Genomic DNA, 14,851 nt, shown 5'->3' on the forward strand with positions numbered 1-14,851 from the left:
GAAAGAGAGCAGACCTCAGGAATTAAATCCAGCTCTATAGGTTGCAAATGCTAGCTGTGATTTATGTCACTTATCTTCATCAGCCTTAAAGAAAGAGATGTTCACCCTGAGCTTGTGATTTAGAATTTCTTGGTAGATATTGAAAAGAAAGTAGAATCTCCAAAGAACAATTCCATTTATTCTAAACTGGACGTCTAGGAGAAGTGGGATTAATTTCCTACTGAAGCTTCTGTTTTTTCTTCCATTTACTGTCATTTACCTGATCATCTTACATTATATACTTCGTTTTTAGATTTACAACATTCAGTGATCTCAAGCCAAGGTGAAGCAATTAGTACCTGGCATGAGTATGAGCTGCTCAGAAACTTTCTACAGTGTTAGGACTATAAACGGACCGGTAATCCCATGAAATACTACAGATCTTTCACCTGTGCTGAGACTTTTCTGGACTTTTTTGATGTAGCAGGGTCTAGTCACTGCTTAGGTACAAAAATTATTTTGTCATTGCCACGTATTGTCTCTGATTATAAAATAATTGTGTGTGGATATATCTATTTATATAATCTCTATCTGTATCATCTAATCTATATCTATATCATCTATATCTGTATCTATATCTCCTTATTTCAAAGCTCTTGGAGCCAAGTTGTGCATGTGCAATTTGTCTAGTCTTAGATATTTGAACAAAAAGCTTGATATTCTACAGAGAGTCTTTTGCTCCTGGAATTGTTCTCATGGGAATCAAGCATTAAACACACTGCTGACTGCAACTCATAGTGAGAAACAGACTGGAAGTAGCTGAAAACTATGTTCATTTCAGATAAGATTGATGTTGTCTGTTCTAGCAAATTTGTCTATTGTGACATATGGTTAAACAGATTATATACTGTTTAAAGGGAAGAAAAGAACCCAAACCCTGAACTTCAACCCTATCCACTCACAGTAGGAGGCATTCCCTATAATGTGTTTGCAGAATCAAAAGATACAGCATAACCCAGACACTGTAGGCATTGAAATCCTATTTAATTACCAGTGATCACACCAGAGCATCTAACTGCACAGACTAGTGACTTTCACTAGTCACTGCTATACCTGATACATAAGGAACTGGGATGGCAAGCCATTTACAGGCAGTACAGAGAAGTGGGCTTTGGAAGAAGCCAAAAGGAAAATCAATGTTGTTGATGTCTCCTAGTCTAATTAACAATACCTGTGAGCTCTAATAAACTGCAGAGGGAGGAAAATAAATTATATTAAGAAATGCAAACTTTTAGGAACATTTTTTGTATCTAAATAACTACATATTCTGAAAAATAGGTAGTTAAGAAAAGGTTCAATAGTCATGAAAATATAGTAGAATATAAAGTAATTTGTACAGCAGGATACAGTATATACTAGGATATAAAGGTGATTTGTAACTTGGTGACAACAGTCAAAGTATACTTTCCTTAAATCAAACTGTAACTGAAATATGAAATGGAGGGTCTAAGGTGGGGATAAGAAAAATAATTTTGTGATGGAATGAAAATTATTTGATTAAGTAGGATTAAGTCTCCAAGGAGCAACTATGGAATACCAGTCCTTTTTATTTGACTGCAGAATAAGTCCAAATGTAGAAAAAATGAGGCAAAGCAAGAGAGATTTGAAATTCTCTCTGAAAGTTATAATTTTGAAAGGATAAAGCCTTATAATGGGTTTTTTATTGGGAGATAATGGGAGATAAAAGATTTGTTCCTGATCTGTCACTAGCTTGAAGGAGTGTAAACAAACATGTCTCATATTTTCCCAGTAAAGATAATGAGGGTCTTTTCATGTATAAGCCCTTTGGGAGAGATTTTACTGTTAGGTGAAAGCTAGATTGGCCCTTTGCTTCAGAGAGAAAGAAGTATGGGACATCTTCCTGAGATTTATTTTCAAAACTTACAGAAAGTTATGTCTTTGTTAGTAAAAGAATGAAAAAAGAAGTCTAAACATGGTATCCTTTTGGTTCATTTGTCTTTTCCAGTCCACATTCATTATTAAAAGAACAAGACTCTGTAGTTGAAAAATATTATTTCTTGTTGCTGGAATTTTCAGTTTTCTCATAAAGAAGATGGTGATTGAACTTAAGGCAATGCACTCTGAGTGAAAACTCCATTTATTTTCTCACAATTGACAAGATTTAACAGTCTCTTTGTTCTCTTGAACAAAAAATAAGTCAAATACTTGCAAAGAGCAGCTATGTGCTGACTGCATATATTTTATCTATAGTCTAGAACTTTGAAAACAAAAGGAACTTCATTGTGGTCACATTAGTTTAGTTTTGAATGTCCAGTGAAGTGTTTGTAAAACACCCTAGCTGAGAAATAAATGTGAAACAATTGAGCCAAACACTCGTATTTCACATGTGCCTTTGTAGCAGTAAATTGCTGTCATACCTGCTAGTGTACCAGGTTTTTGTAGTCCTTCAGCAACCTGTGCTTGCAAGTGAGAGGGAAGTGCTCTTGCTAAATTGCTTCCATGTGAAGTTTGATCTATTAATCTCACTTACAGATGTGTGGGAAGTACCCAGAGCACCTGACATAGTTACAGCTGCACTGACAGAACCAGAACAGCTGAAAGTAGCACAGATTGTTTGCATTGCTTCTGACAGAGGCTGTGTTGTCACCGAGTTACTAACCTAGGCTATAACTGGAATATGGCTGCATGTACCATGTAGGCAGAGAGGCAAGAGGGTTGTAAGGGAAGCAAGATCTGTGACTTTTCAAAGGAGCCAGAGGTTGTGGCTAATGGAACTATTCAGTTCAACATCTGTTAGATTAAAGGAGTTTAAACACTTTTCTGTGAGTTCATCTTTCTCAGCCTGCAGGAACACACAACAGTTACAGTGCCCATCTGTTTGGAGAGCAACAGAAATAGGAAACACAAAAGAAGGAGGGGAAAAAAACAAATGGGCTAAAATAAGCATGGGGAAAGTAATGTCCCACTATATATTAATGTGCAATGTTTGTACCAAGAAAGAAAATCTCTCATGATAGCAGAAATCTGAAGATGAGGTTTTGACCCCATGTCAGCCCAGTTTGACCTCTAATTTGAGAGCAAATTATTTACAATAGAGAGAAGATACTTCAAGGGCTGACTGAGACTGTGATAAAGTCTCAAACCACAACCTTGAACAAAAATGAAAACATCCCAAATGATCCATTCTATAGTGGGATTTAATCTGTGTGATTAGGATTCCTGTAACGTATATTAGTTAATAAGGGATGCCATTTACTATTACCACCTTTGTGGTTTTTACATATGGGTAGTAAATCAATGGCTTGAGAGGTCTTTCTAACTTTTACCCACCATGCTTAAAATCTGCTTAAAATCTGTCTTGTGATTCTGGTGTGTATTTCAGATATCAATTTTTAGTATAGACTTCTATTTGTGTTACTTCACAGTAATAACTCTGCAGACAAATACTTCAAAGTCTTTAAGATATTCATACTGCAGCATGCAGTTCTGGGGCCAGCCATCTCTTTCCAGAATCCCCAAGCACCTCCTAGTGTATCAAGTACTTGCCACCAAACCTTTCATGGCATGGCAGGGGGAGGAGCTCAGCTGCATCAGTCCTCCTAGAAAGCAGTTGGCTTGCCAGGGATTCTACCTGTGGTCCTTCCCACTGGGGGACTCTAAAGAATTCTGACCAGAGGAGTGGGTGTGTTGTGAAAGCAAAAAAAAGATTATGTTGATGGAAGAAATTAATACAAGTTACTTATTTGTAAATCTTAGTCTTTTTGCTAACTAGGTATTGGTGTTATTTCATCCACTCATGTCTCTTACTGATCTTTTCAAATATAGGTAGGATACTTTGTCACCTCTCCCTGGCTGATCATCCTTGTATCCCAGGAAGGTCCAGAATGCGATATCAATGTACCTAGTCTGAGAAACCCTGTCCTTCTTTCCTGGATGTGCTTCTCACTAATCCCCTCTGCATTAATAAAACATACACAAATAGGGAATAGCATATAAGTATGTAATGTTTAAATTTAGTTACATCATGGCCCTGCTTGTGTTGCAACCAATATCATTGCACCAGATTTGAACACCCCAGGAATGTGAACATTTATGTATTTTCTTTTCTGTCTTTCTCCCTCAACTTTTATTGCTGTTCCACAGTAAGGAAATAGGAGGCAGCTTTTCAGCTACATTTCTGTAATCTGTATTGTGGCTGCCACTATTATTATGTTAGTCCTAAGAATAGCAGGAGATGTTTTTCTGTAATTTGGGAAATGCACCCACAATGCTGAATGTGAGAAATTTAATAACTGAATTCGTCTTCACAGATAAACAAATGGCTTTGCTTTGAATGTATATTCAAGAAACAGTTTTATGTATTGAAGCATTTTTTTAGTGGAAGGGAAGTTTTAAAAATATAATTAATTTATTAAAAGTAAACTCATTAGAAACCAAGACAGTCAGTATTGGAAGAATTCAGCTTAGTACAACTCTGTAGATGTAGACTTTGCTAAGGAATTCACCCTATTAAAATTCAATTTACACATTCATGTTTTAACTTTTTTTTAATAATGGTATTTAGATAAGCATGTAGAAATCTCTGCTCGGATTTATCCAGCCTTTTTTCATGGAATTATATTAGAGATGTGTGACTGAAATTGATTGACAACTATAACTGAACACATAAATGGGAATAAAAGCACTGCATATAGAAGAAATATAACCCCTTTATCATTCTGAACACCTGCAGAAAGTAGCTGGCATGACATTAATTCAGGAATACTGGGGCTTCAAAATGAGTTGCTCCTCTGCCTTCTTTGTCAGAATTAGTGGTGATATAATTATTCTAGAAGAAAATTTCTATTTCTTGCCAATAGAAATGTGAATTTACAAATGTCAGATTTACAAGCAGATTTCAACATGTCAATACAAAGTAATGAAAGAATTAATCAAGATATAGTTAACCGTAAATCTTAAAAAAAATAAGCAGCTGATAAAAAAGCAAGGCAAGAGTGACATGATTGACATTAACAAAAATGCATCGAGAGTTAATACTCCTTCACCTCTGGGTACATCATGATATTTTTATTCTTCATGGTATAGTATTTGATAAACTGATGCCACAAAAGAAAAGCATATAAATAAATTAAATGTGTTAAAAAAAAAAAAAAATCTTTGCATTGGTTCATGCATACAGCAATTTTTATGAATACTCTGAACATTTTTTGTCATGCAGTGATACATTAACTTGCATAATTGGCCTATGTCTTACACTGTAATATTATTCTCTTTTCAGCTAAACTCAAATATCAACACGGAACTCAACAGCACCAAGTGCTCCCTCCTATTGCACTTGCCTGTCACAATGTATTTCTCAGACACTTACCACATGTTTAAGGAGTCCATAGCTAGAGTTCAATAAGCTCGATTCTGTAATATCACCGAATAGTAGAAATTAAAGCTTTCAATCTATTGTGAACTTTCTAGCTAATATTGTAAGCTTTCAGATGCTAGGATTTATACAGATATTAGAAAGTGTGTACAAGAAAATATAAATGGGAGCTCATGGTTAGAAACAAAGTGCTTAGCCTTAACTCTGTGAAGATATGCTTCTTTTCATTGTGCTAATCTTAAAAAAAGTTGTCAGTCTACTTCTGTCCTGGTACACATCAGACAAAATATTCAACATGTGTACTTCACTTTAATTCGTAAGTGGTTGAGGATGATACCTTCTTTACAAATTGCCTAATAATCTATTTTCCTTCATCCCTATTTCCATTTGAGTACTCAGAGTCTGTTACAGCAAGACTTAAGAATAGATGGGCAGCCTGAAGTCAATATGGCTAGTAACATGCTAATATTTTGCTAGACTAGAGTTTAATCAAATACAGTCTGAAAAAAAACCCTGGTTTTTAGGTGTTTGCCTCAGATTAGTGCCTGAGACCACGTGCTTGTCCTATCGAAAATATACACACCTCAGAGGACAGAATTAAGATGTCTAGGGAGAACCTGAAATCAGAATTGCTGCTGAAAATTGGATTGCGTGAGTGTGTCAGGATTTAATATGACACTAACAGTTTACTTCATTTAATCATAAATGTATTCATAGAAATGCTGACAGGGTTCTGCAGCTCAGATCCACACTGTCATTCCTTTGAGGCAGCCTGGCTTGAACATTTCAGCTGCAGCTGATAGTGCTAATGCAACGTACGGGACTCTCAGGCTCAAGTGAGCATTAGCGGTATCAATGGGAGACAGCTGTGAGAGAGTTGAACAGCAAACTTCTCTTTGAATAAACAACAAGTAACAAGGAACCTTAATTAGACTGAGCGTGTATTTGATCATCTCTGTCTTGTGTAAAATTCCCCTGCATTGCTGGGGTATTTCTGAACAGAAAAGGAAAAAAAATGCAAACTTGACTAAAGATTTTTCATCCTTTAATACTAAGAACCAGGCTTTGTGCTGCAGCTATGAAACCACTTTATTCAGAGTAATTTCTGATGACTTCCCTGTGTAGCACTAGGTGTATTTTAACATGCTAGCTATTAAATTCTGATCCTCCTTGATTTTCAATAACCTTTGGTATTCTGAATAATCATACTCTTCTGGACTCTTTGAAGATTGGTAAGGAGGTTTGGGCACTTTTTTGATGACTTGTCACTTGTTTTTCCCTCAGCAGTGCCAGTTTTTCCTGATACTGCTAATTAAGTGCTTTTTTTCCCACCCATGTTTATTTTTAGAAATTAAAGAACACATTATGTTCTGTATTAGTGCCTATGTTTTTCAACAGCCTTTAAGAGATTTACTTAACTTTTTCTAATGTGTAACTTTTTCTATGTGGTATATTATGTCTACTGTCACTAGCATTCATTTCTTCTATCTATTCTGTAGGCTTGAATCAGGATGATGAAGGCTAAATTACTCTGAAGGAGATTATTTGACAATAAATGCCCATAAAACATGTTTAATATTTATCTGTGCAGTACAAATCTTTCCCCTGGTTGCAACCACAGAGGCTGTTTCACTGTTCCCAGTACATTGCTTGAGATTCAGACCTCTTTATTTTTCTGAAGTGTTGGTTTTCTAATAGACTGCAGTCTTTTGGAATGTGATAAATGTAACTTCTGTGTTGTAGCATCTTACTCTTATAAAATAGAGAGCTACTACTTTACTGTTATACAACCAGTATTTACCAATGATAACTGTAGTAATTTACAATGTGGTGGTACTTACAGCCTTGTGTGAGTATGTGACCTATTAACTTAGGTGGTGGGTCTATTTGCAACGAGCCCTAAATGCCAGATACATAGGAACAGGAATGTCTCTCAGGGACATTTTAGTGTCAATTAAGTTGTTCCCACTCAGAGCACATTTCTCTGCCTCCTTGACATGATGAGAAAACATAGTCAAGGAACAAACAGGAAGGGATCAGAAAGAAACGTCCTGGTCTTCAGGATGTCTCAAAAGTAAAAGGATTTTCAGAGTTGTAACCTGAAATTAATCCACCTTTGCAATACCTGCCAAGGAAATCCATTTTAGTATTCTAACTACTAAAGGATTTAATTCAGTATTGGGTTGAGGTTGACTGGCAACGAGGAGCCCACTTCATCTCTCTCCCTGCATCAACAGGTGTGTTTCAGAGGTTTGGATCTCCTTGCTGCTCTATTCGTAAGCTGTATTGTACTTCCACTGCTTCTGGAGTTACATTGTAAACCATGAAAATGATGAAAATGTTCTGGATTAAAAATGACCTTGCAATGACAGACTTGTACTTCTGCTACTGCATATTGACTTGAAAATATTTTTTCATGATGATATAACAGTAATTTCAAACCAATTTTCCTGAAATGGATGAACTCTAGACACAGTGGCAACATTTCCTTTTCAAGACAAACATGCTAAGCACATTTATTCTAATTTGTTGTAAAGGTTACATTGATTTTCTGTTAAAGAGTGTTTTGATAACACCACTTAGCAGAAAAATGCTTTGTGCTCCTGGACCTTCATGCTTCAGTGGCCTTGGTATTGTCATGTTGTGTGAAGGAGTCTGCTGATCACACCTGTTTGATAAGTGTGACCTCTCCATTTGAGATGTAGCTTTACAACTTTTGGATCAAGTTCCTCCTGTTATGGAATTTTATGACAAAGTTTGTACTGTCAAACCTGTTACTACTTTCAAAATAGGATGCTGTTACTTAGTTTAGCCTGTAGGTGCTTTGCTTTTTGTCTGTGTGTTCAGTGAAGGGTGAGAGGCAGTTTTCCTGAATTTCTCCAGGAAAGTAAGAACAAAGTAGGAATAATGTCATGACCATGATTTGATATGATAACAAACCCAAGGATTTGCAGGTTTTTTTAGAAAAGTGTCAAAAACCAGGACTTCAAAGTAACAGGTTTTTTGGTTCCACAAATATCTAGTGGAAAATAATTAAGTAGATGATTAATGTTTTGAAATGTATGAGGCATGAATCCTATCAGAAGGAGAAAATTTCTTGAAGAGAATCTCTACTAACCAGAGGAAAAATAAACCTCAGAAAATCTGAAAATGGAAATTATGAATAGTGTTGAACAGCTGATATCTTTCTGTTATCATGAGGAAAACAAGTTGTGAGAGCTGTAGAATAAGGATTAAAGATTTATAAGGATTAAAGAGTTAAGAATAATGACCTGATGAGTAGGGTCTCATGAAAAATTAAGTCAAAGCATAGAATTGTTGGGAGAATAATGGGCTGCAGAAAATTAAGTCAAATACCCAACACAAATTCTTTTTTTAAAGGTACATTGGAAACATAAAGAGACATTTGTGAATGCCTCAGGACATCTTCCTGAAGCCAAATCTCAAAAATAACAACAATGGAAACACATAGGTTCATAGATGAGTTTAAGGAGTGGTACGTTTATATGTGTATAAAAGCAGGAAGGTAAATCATAATTAGACCTATAATGAAGTAAATATTAATGTAATTAAGACTTACGAAGCAGTAAAAAAACCCAAGAAACTGCTGTAAGGAGAGGTAAAAGGAAGTCAGAGGAAATTTAAATTACTAAAACCAAAGAAAAGCAAATTCTTGCTGTTTCAAACACTCAAGAATAATAAATATCTTGCTTTAAACTGTTTTACAAAATCAGCAAATATTAAAGTACATTGAAATAATGATAAAGAAAGAGTTGGTGCTGTTTGGAGCATGGAATTTTAGGTTTATGAACTTGTAGAGAAATCAAAGCTGGTCCATTGGTGGTCCATGGTGAAATTCCTGTTATGTTACCAGAATAAGAATGAGGCACTTCTTCAGAATTTACAAACCCAGAAGCAATAACTGAAAATACTCTGATATAAACTACTGAAGAAACAATTTTTTGATATCTACCAAGTCTTAAAAAAACCCAAAAAACCCACAGATGTGTTGTTATAAATGGATTCTCTTAAAACCTTCTTTGACAAGACAGGAAGCTTAACAAATAAATAGAAAGGTTAGTTTTGAGTAGTTTTTGAAAATGAGAAGGGAAAACAAAGTTTGGCCTAGAGATGCAATATAAAGAAAAATTGTTTTTAGGGAATGAATAAGTCTGATTTGAATTGTGATTGGGAGAATTTCAAGTAAGGACATAATTCCTTTGGAAAATCTGATGACTGAATTACAATTGTAGTTTATCAAATTTTTGTAGATGATGCAATGGGGACACAGTTGCAACGGTTTGGAGGTAAATATTAAAAATGAAAGTTCTTGACACAGAAGCGTGGTTGATTAAATTCTGTAGATACTTTTCCAAAGAATGAGAATCAAATGCAAAAAATATTATATGGGCATATCTCTCGCTTTTTTCCTAAATAAAAATAAACTGATCTTTCTCTCCAAACATTTTCGTACTCATATGACTGATGAATGGTAGTGATAGTTATCAATCATAAAACCTGGTGTATTCTACACAGCTTTCTCATTTTCCTGTAGCAGATCATAATCTCAAGGTAGGCATCATATGTAAAAAAATAACATATTACCATAATGCAGGGCATCCAAGGGGAATATATACAGAATCTCTGTTTTCCATGGCTTACATTATGCCTTTTTTTCCCCATCAACTGTAATTTAAATTAATTGTCTAATTGAAACTATCTGTTAAATTGTGCTGTTCGTTCTTGCATCAAATTAGGTTTTATGCACTAACTCAGGTATTTTTTCCCAGGAATTTATGAAGTAAAAGTAAAATTACAAAGTAAAATAGCTGTAACTTAAAATTATCACTGTAAGCCATTATTGATTTTGTTTTTCTGCATTCTGTCTGTTTAATATCTCATTTTACTCTTTATTTTACTTGTAAGTTTAGTGTAACCAATGAGTTCTGTAGCCATTCTTTATAGACAAAGTTTGGAAATTATTCCAGATAATTACTTCTGCAAAACAGAGTCTTTGCTAGACTTTTTCAATGCTACAGAAAGCAAATTAGAAAGAGTGGAGTCTTAGTTACCATGGTTTTAGATAAATAAAGTGGTTTGGTATTAAACCGTATCCACCATAAACAAGAAAATACACTTAAACAGATCATCTTGCATATATTTATTGATATTTATTGGGCCATTTTGTTTTGTTGGCTAGATGACAGATTTTTTCCTGTCTCTTTAATCCCATGCTATATATTCATCTGAGTCACAGATCTGGATTTCTCCTGCATCTCTCCCATTCACCATGCCCTAATCAAGACTTGTTGGTTCATCTACTGAAGCAAATTGAGATTTTCTTTTTTATAATATGTACAGGCACTGATAGTTAACTTTGTTCTTTCTCACTGCTGTCTACACTGCACTCAGTTTTCACAGTTTTGAAAGCATTAGGAAGCACTCACCAAATAACTGCTGGACTTCTGGTGCTTTACTGGGAGCTGTCTCTATCAAATTCCTGGGCAATGACAGATCTAAGTTATACATGTCATACTCTTCTGGAAGATGATAATGTACTCCTTTGCACCAAAAAGGTACAAATTCTCTTGTGTAGAGATATTTTCAAACATACCATAGGACAGTTAAAGTACAAATCCTACCATCTTTACGAAACAGCCATACAAATAATTCAGCATTAATGCATTAATACCATGTCCATCATGCTCTGTTGTCCAAGTAGATCCTGTGACCTTTCTGGCCACAGCTGTATAATATGTTTCATTACTAATATTTTAGAAAACTTTGCAAGGAAATCTTAGGGCTAAAGGAAACTCCCCAAAGCAAGATCAGAGGATAGATGTGAAGAGAAAATTAGTCTGACTGATTAATCCAAACCAAGAAAATTAAATGTTCCACAAAACAGAGGAAAAAATAAAAGGTCTTCCACAGAGTAATGTAATAAATTGCCTGGAAGGGAGCGTGCGATAAGGCCAGCAGAGGTGACCTTCAGAAATGTATCTGTCTCCCCACTATTGATGATGTTCAGAAGTTGATGAATGTGCTCTTGCAGTTGGAGCAGGTTGGTTCCTGCAGGCAGGCACAAGCCCCCAGCAATCTTGTTACTGCAGATATAAAACCACTTTTGTTGTTAAATGAGTGCACCGTGGTTAGAACAAATACAGAATCCTGAAAGAGATAACTGCAAGCCATAAAGGACGATACAATTGAAATTAAAAATAACAGTAAATACCAGCCTTTTAATAAAATTTGTTTTGTGGTAACAACTTTTATAACTTAGACACACAATTTAAGAGAAAATATTGAAAATATCTATATTAAACTTGCTGCTAAACAATAATGTGGTCTCATTGCCAAATGCCAATTCTTTGTCTCTGGTTTCTGCATGTTTTACTTGTACTTCAGTTTTTAAAAATACTCCATTATTCTGTTGGCATGCTGGATCATTTCATTTAAAGCTCTCTTCTTAAACTATTTGCTTTTGGAGGGTAAGTCCAGGTACTGCAACAAATAGTAATTTCTTACTTTACTTTTTTAGTATCTGGCATATAAACTAATGTTGACAATTTTGCTGCTTGCTATCATGCAAATAATAGGAATGCCACAGAGATGATGAATTGGTTAGAAGGAAATAAAATGATAAATGTTATCACTTTTAGACCCAGGTATTACTATCATCCATGATCTCTTTTTGGTGCTTACAATAAATTTAAAATCAAATTGCAAGTAGTCTGTGTTTACACTGTAGTTATAGGAAGGGATAAGAGACTGGAGACTCATGAACACAAATAATGTATAGAATAATAATGCCAGTTCAATGAGTCAGTTATGATACTTTTACCATCTGTGTAGTCTTTATGTGTATGCTTCACTTTATCAAATTTATCTAAGGGTTATATTAGCAATTTGCTCACATAGTAAATAGCATTCCATGTAAACACCTCCATACAGACAGCTTTTGCAGTGAGCTGCTGGCAGAAATTCTTTGGTGGTGTTCATCAGTCTGTAAGCTGAAAAGAGCACAATATAGCCAAAGAAAATATATTTCACGTTAGTAGCTCTCATAACCTACAGGTATGTACTTCGTGGTGGATTATGATTTTTGAAAATGTAGATAGGTACCCTATTTAGGTTAGAACATATGCATGGTTTAGGTTACCAGTACATTTTCAAGCCAGTGACCTAGGCATTCCATATGCAACAGTAAGTATTTTATTTTATATTTTCCATATACTATTTGCTCTAATAATTTTCTAGTATCTTTTCCAAAAAAAAAATTAACAGAACATTCCTTAATCACAAATAGTTAAAAAAAAATATGAAAAAAGTGTACACTGTTGAAAGCTGTACTGTAGTTTTACAAGTAATAAAAATTTCCATAATCAGTATCCTCAGAAATATCTGTAATCAGTACAGTATTTATGCCTAGAAATAGAACACAAACTTTTCCAAACAATGCTAGAATGATAATAAAAAACCAAACCTTTACTTGAAAGACTTCAGGTACAGAATATGTGATAGTAATAAAGAAGACTGATGGTAGATATTTATACTAATGTAATTATTTTATTTATTTAAATATTTAGTGTTCCATCAAGATGAGACAACTACCAAAAAACCCCCATTTTGATATTAACATTGTGACATTTATTGTGGTCAGACTTTGAAAGAAAGGCATAATTTTGCACCTTAAACTGAATAATTGAAGATAAGTAAAAACAGAACACTAAACTTGCTGTTTATTTTAACCTGGTAAGTATATCGAATATATATTACATGCTTTTTGCATATGTTGCACACACTAAATATCTCCAAGCAGTAAATTGTCTGCAGATACATCTTATTTTGATCCGTGCAGATGGACTCTAGAGGAGGCTGCAACAGAAGAAAATGGAACTTCCCAAATGGAGACAAATGGCAAGCAGCTGTTTCTTCTCTTTACATGTTTTTGTTGTGATCTGAAAACAGATCTCATTTGTTGCTGGTAGATCATTTTTAATTGTTCCAGATTTTCTGACTGTTTCTTTTTCTAAATTAAATATTGAAAGCAACAAGGAATCTGGAAAAAAATAAAAGATCGTTTTGGCAGCTGTAGCCTGGGCAAAATTCCCTGGTTGGATAATTTCACTGACACCTGGAGAGTAATGCTAGGAGACCACTTGGTGATATATGTCTTACAGGTGATTTTGTTGCTGTCACAGCTGTGCTAAAATTTCCTTTTATTAGTATGACATTGAAGCTCTTGCAAGCCCTCGAAGAATACAGATGCCACACAGAGTCAGAAGGATTTTTTTTTTTTCCAGGGACTGAGCATGATGAGATGCTAGTGATGTCATAAATACACATTAAAAACTTAAAGTCTCACTTTGGAAAGACACCTTGACTCAAGAGTTATTTTACCTATCAAAAGTATTTGAAGTTGAAGAAATCAGACAGGAGCATTAACATACACTACTGTTAGAAAAGAGCATTCTGACTAGGAGGTACCAATGCAAGGAGCAGTCTGAACTGAGTACTAAGGAACTGCAGTTAGATTTGGGTGCTCTTGAGACATCTCTGTAAAAAAGGACATCAACCTCCACAGTAAAACCTAATCTGAAAACAATCTTGAAAGGGATTTTGACTAGGCTATGTTAAAATTAACAGCATCTAGAAATTCAGCAAACAGTTCCATTCTGACCTTGTAGTTTCCATTTATGGTGTATCATAATAATTTCTTCAGTAACTTGTTACATCCTGGAAGTGTAAAAAATGAGGAAACAGAAAATTAAATAAATGGTTTTCCTATTTTATGAAATGGAGCAATTTGTACCCTCAAAAACAGTAGTTCAAATGCTTCAGTATACCTGGTAAGGACAAGCAACCTGTAATTCTTTGTGCTTGATGAAGAAAGTACCTTAGTGAAAATTATGATAGAACCTCAGGACTTTGGCAGTGCAAAAATTAAGTAAAACCAATTTCCCTTCTAACAAGAAAAATAAGTGAACAATCTTGGTTTCAAAATTAAAAAAAAGCAGAAAATACATACTGTATTAGGTTTCTTCCCCCCCCCCCGGTTCATTACAGTGGCAGTTTGTAGAGTAATGTACTAGCTTTTAAATTATTTATTTTTATCACTGCTAGGAAATTTTATTCTCATTCTGACAAATGTGGTTTTAGCCTTGGTAAACACCTTTTCTAAAAGCCTAGCACATGAGGATTAGGAGAAGGCAGATGTTAGGAATCTGAAACTGTATGAGGATCAGCAAGGAAATGAAAACTCTTTTCTTTTTCATTTCCAGATCATTACAGAACCTCTGGAGGAGTGTGGGGGGGAAAGGGCTGATGTAACTGATTAAAGAATGGTTTTATTTACTAAAACCAGCATAAAGTACCAACTAATAAGCATGGAAATTTTAGCTCCAGATGGTAAAGACTGGCAAAATTCTAAACAGCAATTAACAAATTATTAAACAGAAATTAACTATTAGAAACAGC

This window comes from Corvus brachyrhynchos, unplaced genomic scaffold (assembly GCF_000691975.1).
Source record: "Corvus brachyrhynchos isolate BGI_N302 unplaced genomic scaffold, ASM69197v1 scaffold90, whole genome shotgun sequence".
In the NCBI taxonomy this organism is placed as follows: domain Eukaryota; kingdom Metazoa; phylum Chordata; class Aves; order Passeriformes; family Corvidae; genus Corvus; species Corvus brachyrhynchos.